The following is a 20,807-nucleotide window of genomic DNA, read 5'->3' as shown; positions in this document are numbered from 1 at the left end:
TGGTGAAAATGCCAGCTCATTTAAAAAATATTCTCCTTCAAGAGGCACAAAAAGAAGGCTTTGTGCTCCCTCAGACCTGTAGATGGTTTATTCAGTTAAATATGAATTTTATTATAACAACTCTGTTTCTTGATACTTAAGTAACTCTTGAATGTAAATTATCAATTCTTGAAGATTTTTATGCAAAGATAAATTGCTGTGGTCCAGCTTTGTGCTGTCTAACATCCAACCACCAGAGGGCGAAGCTTTAAAATATTTAACTTGTTTAACTATGAAATTAAATATAAAATGTAACTTCCGCAGAAGGCAGTAAACACATGCCCATCATAAATATGAAGAAGATAGGCCAACAGGATAAGTAAATCATCTGCATGGATCAGAGTGAAAGACGGATCAAAGCTAGCACTGGATTATATGCCAAAAAAGTAGAATTCAGATAAATGTAATTGTGAAAACAGAATCATCTGAAAAGAGCTGAATTCAAGCCGATTACAGAAAAAAGAACACTTGATAAAGTTAAGTAGATTAAAACAAATTAAGTTGTAAAATGATGTTTTCAATCAGACTTTTTATTATTATTATTATTATTATTATTATTATTATTATTATTATTATTATTATTATTATTATTATTATTATTATTATTATTATTATTATTATTTTATCCTGGACTTCTAATATTTAACTATCAATGAACTAATAATATCAATTTTACTGTTGTGACAAAAAATCTGTCTTTGTCAGAATCTAAAAATTCAGAAAGTGTGTAATTTTCAATAGTCAGGATTTTTTGTCATGTGTGTAGAGTTTGGCGTCCCCTGTGGATAAATCATGAAGTACAGCATTCCATTTAGGACACTGGTAATCCAGATTCAAGGATCATTAAAAATTGATTTCAGAAAAGAGTTCGGTCAGATACATACATACATCTACTCAGTGTTTTCCCCAGGTTTACAGTTGGCAGCATCAGCGGCACTGGGAGATGGGGGAAACACTGGTCTCTCTTGTCGTCCATTTGTGTTGTTTGAGGTGCCACATGAAGACACTAAGATCTGATCTTATTGAGCCGATCTTTGGTTGTAGTTCTGTCTCTTAAAGGCTCCCCTCTCAGAAAATCCCTGCCTGCCCTCCATAGGTCTGTCTGGATTTGAGCTATGAGGAGACCTTGGTGTTTGAGGCCTGCCCCTTCAATGTTTCATGAACAAGTTAGGGGATCTTTGTGCCATGACTTCATAATTTCTATAATTTTGAGTCAGTCTGTTTTGATCAGTTTCAGTGAGTTCTACAAAATACAGCTGCAAGAAAAAAGTATGTAAACCCTTTGGAATCCCCTGCATTTATGATTTTGTGCAATTGTATGAATCTGCGCATCAACATCGAGCATTTGTTTACAGGATTCACTCTGGATCAATGTTTAAAATATAGGAAATATATGTCCCCTTTTTCAAAGAGACATCTCTATATATCTAAACTGATTTCATAACCAACTAAAAACATCTTCACAGGAGCTTTAAACAGAAGTCAGCTCAAGGTCCTGGGATTCCTGGATTATTATTCCTTAGAATTAATGAAAGTTAAAGTTTTAAACATGAGTTTGCAACCAAATAATGTTTTTATATGAGCACAACACTCTCATCACCACCTGTCGTCTCACACCTCATCCAGAGCCATCTCTGCTCCTTTGCTGGACCTTTGCCAACCTCACTGATTAAAAGATGCTTGCAAGAAACTCAACAATCAATGCTCAGTGAATCCCAGTTCCTGCCTGTTACTATGGCTACCAGAAAGACAAAAGAACAGAATTGTGGGAGATTGAGTTCTTGTTTCTTGTATGGTGTTTTGATCTAACTAAATATGATGTATTTGTTTTATTTTTTACTGTCGAGTGGAGCTGGCAGCAGAATGAAGAGGGTGATGGACTGATTGACAGAAAGGAAGAAAGAGAGTTGACAGCTGCATGAGGAAAGAAAAAAGGAGGAAAAAAAAGACAGCGCATTGGGGCTTAGTAGTGTGATAGTTTACGCTGCAGGTCTCGGCTGTGAACCGTTGATTTACAGGGTCTGAAGGACAGCCGCGGCCTTCCACCCACCCTGTCACCATGGGAGACGGCAGAGGGGAGGTCTGGTCTCCTTTTCTTCCTCACCCCAGTCCTCTCTTCTTTAAATTACATCTCCCTCTATATCCTTTCCCCTCCCTGTGTCTCCCCTTTCTTTCTTGTCCATCAGCCCGCCTTTTTTTGATAACCCATGGAGCTCTTATTATTATTCTGAATCATCCCATTCAAATAACAGTTCAGCACTACCTCCAGGAAGGTGAATCATGATGAAAATTGGAATAATTACACCAGTGGGCGCAGTTGGTCAGTCCGTCTGCGTGTGTGTGTGTCTGTCTGCATGTATGCAAATGTAAGCTGTGTACATCATCGCTCAGTTCAGCTGCTCTTCCCTCGCTGGTAATGTGACTGAAATGTGTTATCAAAGAGCTGCAGGCCTCAGTGCAGCGGCTGTAGCTATGGTGAAAATGAAAGAAACCACAAACAGGAACTATAGCCTGCTTCCAGGAACCTACACATCCACACACACACAAACACACACATGCGAAAAACCACCCAGGACAAAGTGTCTGTGTCATTCCCCTCTTACGCCACACCAGCCACTCTTTATCTCAAAAGGCAGAAGCAACAGTTAGTGATCACATGACCACAAGAGTCTCTTCCTGTTGCTTTGTTAGCATGTTAGCTCAGGCACTAATTAAGTGTTTAACACAGGAAATAGAAGAGAGTATAATGCAGCTTCCTCAGCCTTTCTTTTTGCTTCTCTCTGTTTTACTATTTAAACAGAATATGCTGTGAGAGAGCGCTGCAAGACCAGCAGAGGAGGGGTGGAGGGATGCTGTTTCCACGGCAACCAGAGCCGCGGTGCTTGTCATCATGAGGCTCCTTCTGCATCGTGCATGCATGTGTGTGGACGGAGCGCGTGTGAGCTCACCCACCCTCCTCTCTCCAGACAGGAGGCGAGGACATCCCCCCTCTAACACCGTGCCAACAGAAAGAGAGAAAGAGAGAGAGAGGGAGACTGAAACCCCATAATGCACTGCATGCTGCAGGGCTGAAGTCGTGCAGATTCATCAGTTCCTGTTTGGAGGGACAGTGTGTGAGACGCACACACACGCTCTCTCACACGCCGAGACCCAGCGCAGGAGAGACACACCAGACAGGCAGGCAGGCAGGTAAGACAGCTTTCCTCTGACCGTGTGGACGGTTTCTGGGTTTACAATGTGATCCGTGTATCTGTCTGTGCCTCCTTAGAGGACCCGAGGGGAGAGTTGCTCTAGAGACGACAGGCTGTTATTAATATTTGAAACGTTCTGATGATTCCGACAACTTCCCTGCCTGTTGCTATAAGGATTTTTTTCTGACTACCAAATGTCAGAGTTTTTTTTCCTTTTTCTTTCTTTCTTTTTTTGGAAAGCAAGGTTTCAGAGGGGATATAAAATAGCTGCATGTGTAGCGTGTTTGAGTTTGTGTCTGGGTTTGCTTTTGCAGATACTGTCTAACTGTCGCTCATTTGAATCTGCAGGGAGGGTTTTGCATGTACTTATTCTACTGAAGTGCTGGTTTGAACAGTGGAACTTGAATACTTTTATCACTCTCTAAGGATACTCTACCTTCTTGGGTTACCATCAAAAACCACCTTTAATTGAATTAAAGAAAAAAATAAATAAATAAAGAGTCAGTAAATTGTATCCAGAGATGGGAGATTTGATCTTTGAAGGCTCCACTGCAAAAAACAAACAAACAAAAAAACATTAAAGTTGCATCATTTTACCTGATATGCAACAAAAAAAAATTATGGATTTCAAAACTTCAAAACAAGTGTTCTTGGAGAAAAACAAGTAGTCCCAATGATATGGTTTGAATGACACTTGTGAAGGCAATCTTGGATCAATTCAGCTTATTGTAAAAACTTCATCATACTTAGTCTGTTTCTGAGGCATGTAAACGCTGCTCCACGTGACACCATTACAAGCTGATTGGTGGCGTCCCCCCTCACTGGTCATTCTGTGGTTTAACGGCTGCCCAGCCTCGGGAACATATCTGTTGCGCCAGACACAGACTGGGCTGGAAAGCATGATTGCACCAAAGCAAGGCGAGGATCCTTTAACTTTATTACCACAGCACTCAAACTGGGGATTTCAGCCTTTCACCTCAAAGGACTGCGTCATGACATCATGTTTCAACACAGTTGTATTGAGTCACAGAAGAGCACAACAAGAGGCAAAGAGGAAGTGTTTTGAATTCATCTTCCCATTATTTCTGGATTGTTTTTCTTAAAGAACATCATTAAATTTGAGTTCTGTGTGGAGATCCTTGGATAAAAAGGAAAACATGAGTGGTATAACAAGAAAATTCAGCTTTTAATCATCCATCATTTGTCATCTATTCTACTTTAGAACACGGAAGTAGGAAAGGATTGTTTTACATGTGTCTCTTGCACAGTTTTATGGTCTGACAAGCTGACACAACACCAGACTAACCAAATCGTTTTTGCAGTGTTGATAAATTACTCTAACCTGTTTAAATTATGGATGTTGCATCTGTGACGTTAACCATTTGTTTCTGATAACAAGTTTTGAAGCCCATCGTTTCAGGGTGCCTTTTTGAAAAAACTTGCTTTATCCTAGCTTTGTTTGATTTTTGATGAGGCAAAGACGAATGAAAACTTCAGATGTTGTAGAAACCTAAAATTTGCATCCTTTAATAGTAATTTTGCAGTTCAATCATCATGTAACTTAAACGCAAATTTTTCACATGTGAAACACGTCAATAAAGTAAAACAGAATGCTAGCTTGGGGAAAAAAGATGGAGGACATGACCACTTCACAAAAGTGAGGCTAAAATATTTGGAGCTCCAAGCTGCAGTGCCAGCATAGACTGGATAGTATGTAGTTTAATATAAAGACATGGTCTCTGAAAAAAATCTCGCTTCAACCTTGCCTTATTTGAGCTAGGATGGGGTAAAGAGGCTTGCCTTAAGCCTCTTTGCTAACAGCTACAGAGGCCTGCCTGTCAATCGAATCAGCCATGCCCTTATATAGGCAAAATTACTATGTTTAATAGCTTCAAAAATAACGAGTTATGAAAAAATTCAACCCTCAAACAGTGTGTTGTTTCCAGCATTTCTGCTGACAGCCTCAAGTGGATGCTCAGTGAACTGCAGTTTTTACTTTTGCATTGGCTTTTTATTCTGAGACTGTTGGTTGCTGCTCGAAAATGACAAAAAATATAGAATAATGAATAATTAAAAAACAAAAAAGACCACAATGCAGATCAGCTGAAACAGGGGTTGGAGAAATATTTGAATATTCAGTTTGTTTCGATTGAATCAGCTCCTCTCTGCTCGTCCTCTGCAGAAACCCACCTGTCACAGCTCAAAATGGAGAGGCTCCTCTTTTATTACACTTCCTTTCATTAAGAGCCCCCTTCACTATCTGTGTTGCTGCCTGATAGAATTATCCTGCAGACACCTATGTGACAGTAGCATCTATATCCCAGCCTACGCTCGGTAATAATTCAGCGTTGGTGTTCAGGAGACTCAAAGCTGCCTGATTAAAGTGTGTACATGTATGTGTCTCTGTGTTACACAGCCCTCTGGGTCTTCTTGAAAGTGTGTTTTAGTGATTCCAAGATGAAGCCAAAGTATCCTGTAAGAAGGAAAAAGAAAAGCAGGAGGATGTTTGTCTGTCTTTAGTTATAAGTTGAAGAATAACAGTGGTCATACCATAACATACCACAGCTATTTCAGTGGTGAGTGTCAGGGTTTAGGAGGCTTTAAACAATGCTCATTCATATATACGAGCAGTGGTCTGCTGCAGAGGTCTGTGTTGAAAGATTTTTACATTTTCCGCTGAGGTCACATCCAGGGGCCCCTGAATATGTCAGTCCCAGGCAGAGAAGAAAGATGCAAAACTCTGCAAGGTCAGAGAGTTTTTTGAAAGCTGAAATAGCTACCGTTGTTTGAGTCTATCTGCCTTATGATCTGATCTGAAGATACTCAACAATAGATCAAACGTCTGCTGTAAATGTTGAAAACCCTCAGACTCACTCTGGGTGACCCTGCTGGATTTTCCATGCGGTAAGATCCTTGAGGTCCTCCAGCAGATATTCTTTTGCTCTCGGTCCAGCTCTGGCTTTGCTTAGCAGCATGGATCAAAGACGATATATGGATCCAAATCTCCTTGTCCAGCTTTTACTCCTCCTGCCTTTGTTCTCTTTTCTCAATATTTTTTTCCCTCGTTCCTGCTTTTAATGATCTGGAACACAAGGGACACGTGTTAGTGAATCTGAGGCCAGGTTTTGGTACTCAGAATGAGTGAGGATGTGAGGGACACTTGCATAGGAAGCAGTGCTTTAACAGTCATTTCTGTTCTCTCCTCTGTACACAGACATCAGCAGAGCGCTGAGCAGGAACCTTAGTGTGCATTAAATTATCTGCAATTGCAGCAATTATCTGCAAGTCCAAAACCACTTTCCCTGCGCCTTGTCTCTTCATCACTGCGTCTCTCCCAGTAGAATAAAAGACTTCTGGTGGAAAGTGTATGCTCAAGTACTATACTCAGGTATAATTTTAAAGCACTGCTGATTTTATACTTCTCTGCACTTCTAATTTACAGTTTCTCAGGAGAGTTTTGCAAATTAATATTTTAAAATCAGTCATCTAGTGTTTGAATCAAGTGTGCTGTTAGACGGGGGATTAAACCTCAACAAAAGTCTAAAAAGTAATTTAAACTGACTCCATTATAGCTGGCTACCATCTTAGAATCTCACTTATATATATGTGAATACCATATGTTAAATACTCTACCAGAGCATTATAAAATAACGTGCTGAAAGTTCAACAGGGGATATTCTGTTTGAAACTTTGGGTAGTGGGGTCTTTTGAAAATAAAGGAGTTGTGGTCTTTGTTTACAAGATAAGCTAGTGATAAAAGTTTACATTTTTGGACTCCCAAACAAAGTAGTCCATGACTGATCTTCCAGCTGTTTGTGATACTTAAACCTCCACAAAAGACAGTTATTAAATCTTTCTAAATGAAAAAGTTAGAAAGAAACTGATCAAACAGGCCAAATTAGTTCATAGAAAAAAGTTCAGTGAGTTTAGTTTCTGCTTGTTCATGCCACACAGCACCAAGGTGAAGTAAAACGGTTAGCTTATGTTTTCTTTAATTGGTAAACAGTGTCACTATGTGTCATTTTATAAATAAGATAAGCGTGAAAACAGGGCTGATACCAATGTTTAAAATTACAATTTAATCAAAAGCTAATTCTTAAATCAATGTTGTTGTTTTTTTTGCTGATATTCTTTGAGTCTGTTTTTCAAATGGTCTAAATAGGTTTGATGTTTAACCATTCCAACCACTGAACATTGTGCTTGCTGCTGTATTGTAAGAAACAAAATTTAAAAAATGTATTCAACATTTACCACTTAGAACACAATTGTTATTTAATGAAATGCTTACAATACTAACTACTAGAAGAAGCCTCACTGTACAAAAAGTTGTTGCACTTGTACCAATGCATATAATATTTAAGTATTTTCAGTTGTGAGTTTTTTGGATCACTTTTTATAGGAAAAGTCACCAAATTTTAGACTAATTGAATGATGTTTAAGATGTTGGGTGTTAGCATGTCTGAAAGCGTCACTGCAACATGTTGCTGAACTTTATCGTTGATGGTGTACTCCTATACTGCAAACACACATCATTTAATTTCTATAGAACAGGAGTAGGCAACCTTTTCCATGACTTGTTCCACTTTGAAATATACTCATGCCCGAAGTGCCAAGACTTATTTCTTACATAAAATCATTGATAACCGACAAGAAAGTCTCCTTGAATGGTTTTCCATGCTTGGCTATGCGGTGAGAAATGCTATAACTTTCTTCTGTTGCCTGGTTTTAAGCAGTACAGAAAGACTTGAATGCGTTTCTTTGTTTCGCATACTTTGCTAATAGTGTTTTGCTGCTAAATAAATGCAATCACAAGCTAGCAGACTGACCTCACAAGAGACTGGCGTTAACGCACTTGCAAGACACATTTGCACACTTGTTAAGTCAATGATTTGAATTAATCTTAAGTGTTAAATAGAAAACAACACAATAGTTTTATTGCATATTTTATTTATTTAGTCTTTTGTCTCATTGTAATTATTCTTTGCATGCCAACATAAATAGCCTTGTGTGCCAGTTCTGGCACCGGTGCCCTAGGTTGCCTAACCCTGCTATAGAGCATAGAGGTGTGCAAGTTTCTTAACATACTGAGTATGAACATGCAGTGCATTAAGACCCAAACTACCAGTCAAGGCTTGAGCTAAATCTCAAGTTTTCTACTTATTACAAACTGGTTCAAAATCAGTCCAGCATCAGAAACCACGCTCAGGAGGCACTGACGTTGCTGGTGTGCAGAGATGCTGGCGTATCAGCACCTCAAGAAATCTCCAGGCATTGACTTTCTATTAGTCTGTTGCTTTCCAGTCCAAAGATGGGGTAATTTCCTGTTAAAAGTTCTCAAGTGGCAGGAGCTATTGAGTATTAGTACACCAAAAGAAGAACAATCGCAATGTGGCTCAAAGGTGCAGCCCCAGCTGAGCATCTCCATCAACTGTTAGCTGAATTTACTGAAAGGCGACGTGTCACTTGTCGCTCCTCTCCAGTTCAGTGTAATCATGAAAGACAACCACTGGGCCTTTTTTTTGGGCACAAGTCAGTGGCTTCCCAAATATGGAATGTAAATCCATACCACTTTAACCTGTGTCGCATTGCTTTGACTTTATGAATGAATGAAAAAGTATTTATAGAAGCTAAAGCTAAACATTAGCGCCTAGAGCAGCACAGATCCATCATAGGTGGGTCTAAGGGCAGGCTGCAGGCTGCTGTTCAATCAACATGTTCACAAACACACACACACACACACACACACACACACACACACACACACACACACACACACACACACACACACACACACACACACACACACACACACACACACACAGCCGATAAAGTGAAAAATTCCAAACACCCTGATATATTGCAGCCACAAGTCAGTGATGTGGCTCTGAGTCACTTGGTAACACCCACCCGAAACATACACATGCACACACACACACAACACTATGCAGTCACACAGACAGACACACACACCTGACGTAGTGTTTGATGGAGTTAGACACCATGGCAACAGAGCTGTGACTCTTGCTGTCCTGTGAGTGGACTGAAGCTGTGGAGGAGGAGGAGGGAGGAGGAGAAAGCTAGCTGCTAGCAGCGCTACACAAGTGCAGCTATTATTATTCCCAATCTCGCCGTCCCTCCACTCTCTGCTTTTCCTTTCTCTCCTCCAACAACTGCTATCCACATGCTGCATTTCTATCTTTTTTTTTCTCAAGTGCAATATAAAGGCTGTCAGATGGGAGGAAAAAAAAACTCAAAGAGAAGGAGTAGAGGAGGAAGAGGAGAGGTCAGCAGGCATGTATTTTTAAAGCCATCGATTGTGCAAAACCTGACACATCATCAGAGGGAATCGCGCTCGTTCTCGCAGCAGCAACTCCAAGCTCTTGCGTCTTTGTTGACATATTATTTTAATCTCACTCTCCTTCTCTCCCTGCATCACCCTTTTTCAATCTCAAAAACCAAATGATCCAACTCCTCTTTCTCCCTCTCTTCAACCTTTGTTTCATGACTTTTTTTTTTGGTCTTGCAGTGTTTTTACCCTCTCTCTGCCACTGTCAGTCATGTTTCATAAAGGTAGCAGCTCAGATAAGGAGGGCAGAGAAAGGAAGAGGGAAGAAAGAAGGGGGAGTGCAGGTGGACAGGTCTCACAAACAGCATCTGTATGAGATTTACTGCCTGCAGATACAGATGGTGAAGGGAGAGAAGAGAAGGAGGTGTTGGATCAGTGCAGGTGAACCGCGATTTGCTCTCCACTTGCATTTTCACGGTCTGGTTGTCAGCATTTGTTAACACACATACTTGCATGCAGACGCACACAGACTCACGCAGTGTGTAATTGTGGGAACGTGGCTGTTGACAGTAGAAGTTTGTCTGAGTTAAGTCCCCTCTCCTCCCCTCTTCTCTTCCCTCCCTTCGCTCCTTTGCATACGATCCAAGTGCGAGCTGTGAAAGGTGAACTCGCAGCCTGCTGTGGATAAATTATGTGTGACATGTTTAGCTGTGCTGCCTTATATGGAGACGGGTATCTGAATACAGTAGGGCTCTGCCAAGTGGGAAGGGAAGGGAGTGAGGGAGTGGAGGACAGTGAGGGAAGGAGGAAAAGGAGGTGGAGGAAGGAAGAGAGGCAGGGGGGGGAGAAGGCGAAGGAAAAAAGGAGGGAGGGAGGGGGCAGTGACGGAGGGAGTGAAAGAGAGGAGTGCCGTGAAGCAAGCATGAGGTTTTCACTTTCCATTCTCCGCTCAGCAGCAGTCAGATGAGTCCTTGCAGAGATACAGTAAGTCTTTGCTGTTTACTCTGTGTGTGTGTTTTGCATCTGTTTACACTAACTTGTGTCCGTCTTATTTTTTAACTCCACCTTTGGATTTTTTTATGTGCCATCCAGATGCTTAATGTGAGCTGTTGACATGTGTTTGAGTCAGTTATAAGCCTATTTGAGCGAACGTGTGTGCACATATGCAGATGATCACGGTTCCTCACTGCTAATGTGCAGTAGAGCAAGGTGGGACAGTTTTAATGTGGAAAAGAGCTGAGCGGACAAAAGAATGGGTAGCGTTTGTGTTTAATGTTCCGCAGAGTAGTTAGCACACACACCCACTCACACACACACACACACACACTTACACACACACTGACACACATTCCCTTCGCTGGCAGACTACACTCTGTCTCTTAGACTATACTGAAATCTCTGTTGTGTGACTCCAACAGCAAAGACTAAAGCAAACTGTGCACTGATGTTAATGGGGGAATGAATGAAAACACACACATGAACACACTCTCTGTTACACACACACTCACACACACACACACACACACACACACACACACACACACACACACACACACACACACACACACACACACACACCACACAGGCAGCCCCATACTCCTCTCGTGTAATGACTGGACTACTGGTGTTTACACTACAGCTGCCCTCAGGAAATGATTAAACTCCCGCGTTGCTCAGGCCGTCTGCACCAGTGTGATGCACAGACACATTACCGTGCAAGCATGTGCAGGCATGAAATCATTAAAACTGAAATTTGCACTGGCTAAATAATTCTTTTAAAGTTTGTACACACATTTAAAAGCTAGTTTGCAGACAGTTTCGATGCATTGATTTAGTCGGGGACCTGTCTAAATGCATGTACATCATTTTCATATAGCAGATCTTAAGGTTCTCAAAGCACAGTAGACAACTTCTGAATTTTAAATCTGAGAAGATTTCAGAGACTGAACATCAAAGCTTGAGCACAAAAATTAAGTTTACTTTCAAGTTGATCCAAAAAATTTTGCACATTCATTCACACGTTTCCATTAACCTTTCCAACCTTCATGACATTTACCACTTTTTTAGTGCACTTTGGTCACCTGCCCTGTGCTGCTCTCTGAACAACTGTGGTCAGAAGACATGATGCCAATTTTCCACTCTGCATGCTGGAAGTTATGATGAGCGGTGTCATTTACCCCTTAAGACGTGTTGGAGTGCAAACCAAACTGTCATGAGTGTGCACTTCTTTTCTCATTTGTCATTTTTAAAGTTTCTGGATGGAATTTCTAAACAAAATTTAACCTAAAACACACAAGTTCTAGTTCTTAATAAGGGGTCTTATTCTGCTGGTGCACACTCTACGGTAAAAGCTTTATTTATGTATTTATTAATTTATTAAATTTATTAATTCATTTATCAGATGTTAAATGAGAGCAAACCAAAGCAGCTCTAAGAACTGCAGGTAGCAAAATAATAAAAAAAAAATCTACATTAGAAGATATTGACTGAAGTTTGTTGTGCACCTTTATGCTTATATTTACAGTAAAGGAAAAACACTTTTTCAAAGATACTTTTATTATTTTCTTTTTTTCTTCACTTTGAACTTTTAATGCTTTTTTAAAATAATCTATGATGTTGAAATAGACGCAGCATCTGTATGTTTGTACTTATTTGGAGCACATGTGCACTAATCTAAACAGCTCTCTCCATAGTTTCACTCCCTCACCCTTCTTAAAGCCTCTCTGTCTGTGTCTCTCTTTCTCTCTGCGTCGGTGTGACTTACTCTTTATCCTTCTGCTTTTCCACGGCTCTCACTTTATGTTTGTCTTTCGTTTGCCTGACTCTCTGTGAGTTGAAAAAGCTTCTCTGCAGATCAGAGCAGGCAGATCTACAAGGTCATTAGAGTAAAGAACAGGCAGAGCGCAGAGGCACTGAGATACATACTGAATTTCAGGGCACACACCACTCTGACTAAACAACTGCATGTGAAAGAAAAAGACTGATAGGGAGAGAGTGAGAAAAGGAGAAAGGATGCTTTCCCTGAGTTTGACTAAATTGATACAAACAACAAGAGGTGAGATTTTTCTACATATTTGTCCTCTTTGCTTCTCCTCCCCCGCCTCCTGTTCTCGTCCCTCTTCTAATCTGTCCTCTAGAAGTGATGTCATCTCCCTGCTGTCTTCAGCAGACACGGGGCAGTCTGTCGAATGCAGATGAGCAGCGTGTTTGTGAGTGTGTGTGCGTGACAGGAAAATTAGCGTGTATGTGCATAATGACATGGAGCACCCTGACACCCTAATTTACATTATTCAATTACACTGGAAAAAGACAACAGGGCGGGTGCTGTGATCAAGGTGACGAGGGGAAAACGTGAGTGGGAACACAGAAATGGAGCATCAAACTGGCAGAAAGACAGACAGACAGTCACTTGAAGCGAATGGTCGGGGGGAGTCCTTCGAGGCCATTTGGCAAGTGGCGAAATCACAGTGAGTCAGTCAATGGTGTATGATTGCTGTTTTCCCTGCAGTCTGCAGAGCTGTCACTGGACTAATGCACACTAGTGGGAGATGTAATCTATAGTAAATACAGTTGGCTCCACCGAGGAGCCCTCTGTGATTTCCACAGATTAAGGTGTCAGGCTGAATCACTGGTCACAGACAGCTGAAGAGTACAGATTATCCCCTGTTTGGCCGAACGCTGCTCTGATGACAAGTCAGGGAATCCTCACGTCACAAGTGTTGATGGAGATAGTTTATTTCAGGGAGAACACCCACTCATCTCAAATAATTGTCCCAACGTTTTTCATTTGTATTTTCTCCAGTGATCATTTTATTTTATAGCATCCGTTTCAGGTGATGCTCCACTGATTAACTTCTGTGTTGATTTTGGCGTCCTCTGTGGACTGAGCAGAAAGATTGATCCTTTTTGAAAACGTTCTGTGTTTAAAAACCAAGTCCAGAAAACTGCAGTTCCTCAAATGTCCACTTGAGGCTGTCCCCTAAAGTGAATTAGTTGTCATAGGTCCCCATGTTAAAATGTTCAAAAGTCTCGATGTAAAATTTTGGGGGATGGCCTCTTTGAGTGACAGGCAGGAACGCTAAGGTGTCAGCTAGTTTGACACTGAACTTAAAGCTCATGTGAGGATTTTTAAAAAAAATCATGATTACTCTAACTAAAACTCATATTTTCACTCTTTATTTACCATTAAAGCACAGGAGATCAACAAATGTAAATTAATATGTCTAATATGATAGTTTATCTGCTTGTCTTGTAGGCGATGGATACATTAGCATACTGTTGCAAAGAAAAAAAAGAAAACTACAATTCCCATGGCAAACATTTTTATTTAGGAGAGGGCAAAACTGTATATTTGTTTACAAAAATAATAGAAAAAGTTACCAGCAGGAGCTTTAAGAAATTCCTTTTTTTTTTTTTTTTTACCAGAGCTACGTGCCACATCCTTTTTGCTTTAAATGTCAAACAGGCCACTCACATTAAGGTATTGGTGTGGGACATTTTTAAAGTGGAAAATAGGGCAACACATTGAAATTACAGCAACCAGATAATCTGTCTTCTTTTATTTGGTCTTGTTTGCTTTCACAAGCCAAAATCAGTATTAACATCAGGTTGTTTCAATACCCTTGCAGATCTCCTCACAGGAGCTTTAAGTCTGTACAGCTCAAAAAGATGACTGTCAGAGAGTTGCTTAAGATGGCATCCCTAGAATTAAACCTGAATAAATAATAAAAACTTGTTAAATCAGTCATCAAAGATGGATAAAGACTACAGATGTCCTCCTGTTTGGCAAAATGCTGTTGTGATGACAAGTCAGAGATTCCTCTCTCCCTGTGTAATGATAGTTTTTTTAAAGGAAGAGCATCCACTGCTTTGGTATTTCCTGATTTGATCATAAATACCAGACAAGGGAATGTGTGGAATCCACAGAAGGCAAAATCATTAGCGTTAATCGTCCTCATCCATTGAGCTTCATAATCTTTACAACAATCCTCCTATTAAACTTTTTTCAGCTTCTAATCAGTGATTATCATCTTGCTGTTACTGAACCGTTTCTTGTCAAGGATTTTCTTCCGTCATAAATTATTCTTATCTGCTTGTACTGAATGTCTGTCTGAATCCTGTCTCTCTCCTCTTGTCACATTATATCCCAAATGTCTCCGCTCTTGTCTTCCTCAGGCCGTGCCACCTGCACCTCCCAAGTGTCTCCCTCCGTCTGTCTGCATGTCTCATTTTGTGTTTTTATCATTCTCTTATTCACCTGTCTGCCTTCATGTCTCCGTTTCTGTCCAAGCAAGAGAGAAGCTGTGAAAGGGGGAAGAGAATACAGTCTGTATGAGTGTGTGAGTGTGAGTGTCAGCCCATTTTTTGTGTCTGTAAAAAGCCCCCATGCTTGAAATGCCACATGCGGAGGTGGCAAATTTACACAAGGGAGCTTTTTCAAAGTGGGCACACTACTTTTTTCACCAGCATCTGTCTGCCTCCCTTCCAACTATTACATGTATCTCTTGGATATTTCCTTTCCATCACTCACTGTCTGTTTTTTTCCACGTCTCCTATCATTCTCACCGTTTTCTAATCTCTCTCGATCTGCCCTCCCACACACACTCACACACACACACATACACATCTATACTCACTTCCTCCTCCATTGCTATTCCTGAGAGGAGCAGACTGGTCTGGCGGTGGGCTGGTTTATGTCCATGAACCCGATGACACTCTCGCTTCTACTGCATTACACCACGCTGGCACTGCCACAGCCAGGTAGCAACACTGCAGTGGAGATAAGAAGTAAAGCCAATTGTATATGAATAGGTAACCATGCATTTTGAATGTAACCCTATTCATGTGGGCGTCTACTATAAGCCGCTGTCTCTGTGTGCACGTCAGGCTGTTTAAACACAAGTGCTGATACCACAGTGCAGACGACAGCTTGCACACGTGCCACTTGACTGCCCCTCGCCGTCTCCCCTCCCCTCTGTTTGTCTTACAGCTGAAGGAGGGAGTCATACATTGTGTGTGTGTGTGTGTGTGTCAGAGAGAGGGTGTGCAGAGGTAGAGCAGTAGTTGATGTTGTGCATATGCATACATATTACTCATATGGCTGTGTGCTGAATATAAATGCACTCAGTGACCTTCCATTCATCTCTGTAGTCGTGTATCCTGCAAAGATGCAGCAGATCTGCTGTCTCATGGTTTGTGATCAATATTAATGTGTGTGCGTTTTTGTTTGTGTGAGCTTGGGAATAAAGTCTAAGATTACCCTGATGGTTCAGTCAGTGGAAACATCATCATAATGGAGTATGGTTTCAGAATGACCAGCACTCAGCTGAGGACTGCTGGATCAAAACTCAAGCCTGTATGCTTGGGACTGGGTGTGTGTGTCGGGGGGTCGTGAGTAAGCATTATGAATACCCCTCAGCAAGGTGTTTCAGCTCATTAATGTCAGCAAGATGTCCATCACTCCCTGCTCCACAAGCAGCCTGTAGGTGGAAGGAAAAATACTCTACTATATGCAGTAGTTTTGAGAAAATCAAAGTGTACATTCAGTAAAAGCAAAAGTGGAAACTTTCCCAGCATTCATTAGTCACTGTCGCGTGAGTGAATGTTTTCTTAATGAGCCATGTCTGCAGCAGTAATGAGGATTTTATTTCAATCTTTAATATGACTTAATTTCAGAGGAAAAACACAGACATCAACCTGCAATGTTGACAGCTTGCTACGTTCCCCAAGGTAACATGAGAACCATGCCTCAATGCAGCTCATATACTCCAGTGTTAACTCCACACTTATTTGAAGATATGTCTTAGTGCAGGAATCAATAATGCATTCCAGTTTGTGTAAAATGAATAAAACATACAAAAACATGAACCAGAAAACTAACTTTCTGCCTTTAGTTGTTGTTTTTCAGTTCACTTGACAAGCACGTCTTATGCAAACATTTGATACGTTGCACTTTGTCAAGTAAAACAGAACACTGGCTTGTTTTTGGAAAAGATGGATGACGTGATTGCTCCACAAGAGTGAGGCTGAAATATTTCACTGCCAAAATAAATGAATGAATCTTTGCAATTTTTGGTCTGATTTTTAGAAAAAGTTTTTTTTTTTTTGTATGTGACTAAATAAAAACTATGTTTACCTGACAAAAAATTTCTTTTTATAATATATGTAAAATTCGTAACAAAATGACAGCTGAGTTGCTTGTAAAGAGTGATAAAAAATCTGCCATTTGGATTTCAAAAATTAACACATTCAGTTTTTTGTATTAAGACATAATTCTTGTTTCTCAAAACTTGACAGGTAAGTTTTTGGTACCATTTTTTTCTCTTTTTTTATTCCTTACAAGCAATATATACAAGTATTACTATACTTTGTCTTTTAATATCTTGAATGAATCAATCTGGACCCGTCAGGTGTATTGTGGCTCAGATTTGTTTGTTTGTCACTAAAATCAATGTATTAACACTTTTGCAGTGTTGAAGGTCCATGCTGTAGTGCAGCTCATAAAGCCCACCTCCTCCGTGTGAACAGATGAGACATGAAGCCAAGAAACACACTGATACAAATTTAGCAAAACTTCTGTTGTTGTTAAAATAGTCAGTTTTTGCCATGCTGTTTCATATCCAAGTGTTCATTTTTTGAGAAGTTTAGTTATTACTTATTTCATGCCACACCGTCTTGTCTTGAGCATTTATAATTAGCTTGTTGCTGCATTGTGCCACACAAATAAGCCTCCCTTGCATGGTCTTGCCTTGCCATAAAAAAGGGGAATACAGCTATTATTGGTAGGCTCAAGATTAATAGTGTAGAGGAGCCACAGCGAGAGGAAGGTAAAATAGACCCAGACCAGACACAAGGCACAGGGGGCCTGTCTACCTCTTATCACCCAGCTATCAACAGAAGACATAAACCAGTCGGCACAAAATGTGGATTTAGAGATGACTTTACTGAACATAAAAATACTTTTTTAAAACAGCAAAAAAGTCCCTCTGTAATAGGGATGAAATGATGCTCAAATGAATATTCATACTCACAGTCTAGTTAAGGCATGAACCTGTAAGCCTATAAGTTGTATTCATTTAAATATTCCCATTGAAGTTAAAGTTAGAGAAGAAAAAAATGAATATTGATGTTTAAAGTTTTTAGGGCCATACAGTCAGCACTTGGTGCTAGCAAGAACATTTTTTGCCACAGTGTCAACAGGCAGATGTGAAATGCTCCTTTCTACAGATTGATCTGTCATGCGGGATCAGGTATTCAATTACTATGGTGTTTAGCCCAACCAGAATCAAGTATTTGATGCAACATATTAATGAGCATAAACAAAAGAATCTGAGCGCTTTCCCACCGATACAGGCTGGATGATTATACCACTACTCCACCAGCTAAGTTGCACTGGTCAGGCTCTGGTTTTAATGCATCATGATGTAAACACAAGTCTTTGCTGCCAGTTATAGCTTCTGACTTCAACCCAAAATGTTTTACCTCTATCTAGCTTTCACCCACCCGAAAATAAATAGTCTTTTAAAAATTTGAGAATTACACATCGCAGTACATTACAAGTGAGGGCTTTTGAGACCACTTCAAAGGCTGATGACTGCTAGAATGGCTTGACAACAAAACCACCGTCAGCAAATGCACCACTTTAGCTTAACATGCTGTTTTATGAGCCTGTTTCATCAATTTAACAGCAAAAAACAACAATCACTAAAAATTAGGTCTATTCTTGTACTCAGCCCTCTGGGCCTCGCTTACCTTCTGACCTGTCAAGTGATCAGCCAGCTGATGGTCAGCAGCTTCCTGTTGCTCATAGCGTCTCAAAAACAAACTTAAAAAAAAAAAAAAAAGCACCAGGGAAGCAATCAACACTGAAAGCAAACAATGTGTTTTCACACAAGCAGAAAACACTGTCATCTGCTGCAACTGTCTCCAGATTTATGCCAGATCATTTCTGGCCTGGTGTGACATCTCTCTGCATGACTCTTGCATTCCAGTTTATTTCTGTCTTCTCTTTATTAATACTGCATTGACTTTCACTCCCAGCCTGCAAACGCTGAAGCTAATTGACTTAAAATGATTTCAAATTTTCATATATGTACATTTATATAATTTTGTTCCAGCTTTTATGTCTCATTCAGTGGGACATTGCAGATTTAGTCCATGATTCTCTCTGCAGTCAAATATGTGGTTGTGTTTGCTCAATTTATTGGCAAATTCTGAACAAAACTGGTAGACACTGCTAAGATGTGCATCGGGTCAACAGCGAATTCAGCCTTTCTTGCTGTAGAGAAATGCCTCACCAGTGGAAGATGTGTTTTAATGATCGAGTTCATGTGATGTCAGGTCTGCTGGTCATTGCCTAAAGCTACAGTGAGAAGTTACAAAACAGACTCAAATAAATACTTCTATAGAATTTCACAAAAACAGATAAAGCCATTTGGAGGATTCTTTTTTGGGTCTTGACAAGTAAGGCAGTTACTTAAAATAGCTGTCAAAGTTTCTGTTCTCAAGCACCCTCTGTGCTGACATGACACCACAGATTTGTTGGTCCATGTTTGGACTTGGAAAATATTGGTCAAGGAGAATATCTGGCAGCCAGTAAAACATAAAGGTCAAACACAGACGGATAAAAGCTCTGATGTCTTGTAGTTGTTGTGCCTGTAAGATAAGAAAAATCAACCAAACAGCTTGAGTTATATGTTCGAATTCTTTGAACCCCATACCCCGCTGTTTGATTTCATCAGGGCTTCAACTGAATATGTCTATAACTGGCATACACGCCACAATACAGAATAAAGCTGAGCAATAAATACATTCAGTGACAAAAAGACAGGCGTTATTATGGTCCAATCTGTCATGCACTGATGAAGGGAAGAGATTTTATGACCTTTTATTTAAGCCAGGGCTATTCATTTAGAAATTTGGTTGGGTCTGATTTTCAGACTAAGGACACAAGATGGGCTGTGCATTTATAGCAGGAAAGTTAATGTTTTTCAGTGTGGTGTCTTCAGACATTATAAACTTTCAGCATCATCGTTACAGAGCGAACATATTGGTTGGGTTTTTGGACCAGGTGCTAAATAGAATGAATTCTTTCCAGTCCACACAGGATTAAACTGACAATTTTTCCTTGTTGAATTTCTTTTTTAGGGAAGAAAGGGATGTGCTATTTTCACTTAAGTAGGACTGCTAATATTAACATTTCGAACGCACCTACTCAATGACACAATGCATTGAGTTAGTTGCTGGCTTACAATAGGCGTTGCAGTCAATATTTGTAATGACGTTGGAATTTCTGTAAGAACTTGTCAGAATTAGTAAAAGATGTTTTTCTCATGTAACCCAAATCCCAATCACTTAGCAGCTACTTTTAAGCAGCATGTGGCCTGTGGGTCGCTAATCAAATAGGGCTGATTTAAGCCTTCAAACGAGCAGCAGTTTATTTATTTATTTATTTTACACCTGTTGTTCTTCCCTGTCTAGGATATACAGAAGAGAATTAGGGCCACTGAAAAAAATGTCAAAATTTATTATTATTATTATTATTATTATTATTATTATTATTATTATTATTATTATTATTATTATAAATATTAATATTATTATATTTTTCTGAGAAAAAAGTCAGAATTCTGAGAAAAAAACCTGAACTCTGACCTTATTTTTATTATTTATTTATTTTCAGTTGCCCTAGTCCACTTCCATAAGAATATCCATAGAACTTTCCCCTATTTATCTTATTTCAAAGTTTGCCAAACTTGAAAATCCATCAGAAGGTTTCTGATTGGTCACCTGCCACCAACTCTATCCCTGTTTTATATGAGTACGTTTGCAGAAACGTGATTCAACAAGCCGTTGTTGACCATCTGTGTGACCTCATAGTGCAATCTCATTAGCTAGATTAAGTGACAAGACATAAACACAAGACATCCTACATATGTTTAACAAGCAGCCTAGTAATGATGTTTTCACACCAGACAATAATAAAGTCTTCCTCCTGAGTGAATTACATACAAGTTAATGTAAAGATTGCATGTGTTCTTGTTGGGTGAAGTAAATTGCATGAATTTTCTTTTCGTGTCGCTTGATTCCAGCTAGAGGATGTACTAACAAGTGTGTTGTGTCCCAATTAGCAAAGCTGGCCTTGCATCTTTGATTACTCACTGACATGGGTATAGAATGAGTCATTCGTACATAATAAGCTAGAGAACAGGAAACATCCTGGGATTCAAATACATGTAAAAAAATAAAAATAAAAAAAGAGAATGAATGATTGTGTACCTCTCTGGTCTGAA

General features: G+C 39.9%; 1 protein-coding gene across 7 annotated transcripts in view; it reads left to right on the top strand.

Annotated features, from left to right (window-relative positions):
* Nucleotides 1–2,987: 2,987 nt before the first annotated feature.
* The window catches only part of LOC141797609 (muscleblind-like protein 1), a 90,936-nt gene continuing 73,116 nt past the window's right edge, over nucleotides 2,988–20,807 (top strand). For 2 of the 7 annotated variants that reach the window (XM_074679153.1, XM_074679151.1), the window contains exon 1: nucleotides 2,990–3,228. The gene's annotated coding sequence lies outside the window, so the exon portion shown is untranslated. Of the gene's footprint in view, nucleotides 3,229–10,385; nucleotides 10,501–20,807 lie in introns of those variants that run through there. The other 5 variants (XM_074679156.1, XM_074679159.1, XM_074679154.1 and 2 more) reach the window with 4 other exon arrangements.

This window comes from Halichoeres trimaculatus, unplaced genomic scaffold (genome assembly GCF_033239565.1).
Source record: "Halichoeres trimaculatus isolate MK-OKI-2021-1 unplaced genomic scaffold, fHalTri1.1 fHalTri1_scaffold_9, whole genome shotgun sequence".
In the NCBI taxonomy this organism is placed as follows: domain Eukaryota; kingdom Metazoa; phylum Chordata; class Actinopteri; order Labriformes; family Labridae; genus Halichoeres; species Halichoeres trimaculatus.
The sequence above is the reverse complement of the archived record's forward strand: the minus strand, read 5'-3'. Positions and strand labels throughout refer to the sequence as shown.